Below are 734 nucleotides of genomic sequence, written 5' to 3'. Positions count from 1 at the left end.
TCCCATCTCCGGCCGCTCCTCCCCTGCAACCGCACCCAGCCCGACCGCCTCCTCTTCAAAATCTCCAGCCGCACTCCACCACCACGCGACCAGCCCCTCTTCCGACGCCACCACCTCTGTTCTGGCCGCCCTTATCTCCTCGTCAACAACCCCACCACCGGTTTCCCCTTTCTCCTCCACAGATCTGTTCCCCTCTCTCTTGTTATCCTTCCACTTGATTAATTCCAGAATCCACTCCTTACTCCTATCATTGCATTCTGTGAACAGTACTCCCACAGAGACAAATTTGTCTCCTCTCCTTATTGTTGTCGAGATTGGATATGATTTTATGTGCTTTGTCAGTGTATGGTTGACCCCGATGCTGAAGACGGGCTCGTGCTAGATCCAGAGACCGGCATCGTAGATTTACAACTTTCCCCGTGGTTTGATTATCAGCCATTCGAGAGCGTGCCCGAGTACGTCGAGCGTGTGACTCAACAGATCGTTGACAGCGTAGAGAGTAGCTTGGGAATCAGCTCGTGGCATCAGCGTTTCCATCCAGATACACCGCTCCATCCGAATTACATCGCCCTCGGTGGAAAGCTCCCACCCCTCATATTTGGCATCGTTGAACCACCTCCAGAGGATCCTCCCGTCGAACCGGTACAATCTGACGAAGGTTTAATTTTCTTACGCCCAAGTATTTTCGGAATTGCTATTGCGTGCGTATTATTATCAATCTTAGTATCAATTGC

This window comes from Asparagus officinalis, chromosome 7 (assembly GCF_001876935.1).
Source record: "Asparagus officinalis chromosome 7, Aspof.V1, whole genome shotgun sequence".
NCBI classification, from domain to species: domain Eukaryota; kingdom Viridiplantae; phylum Streptophyta; class Magnoliopsida; order Asparagales; family Asparagaceae; genus Asparagus; species Asparagus officinalis.
This window is presented reverse-complemented; position numbering follows the sequence as displayed.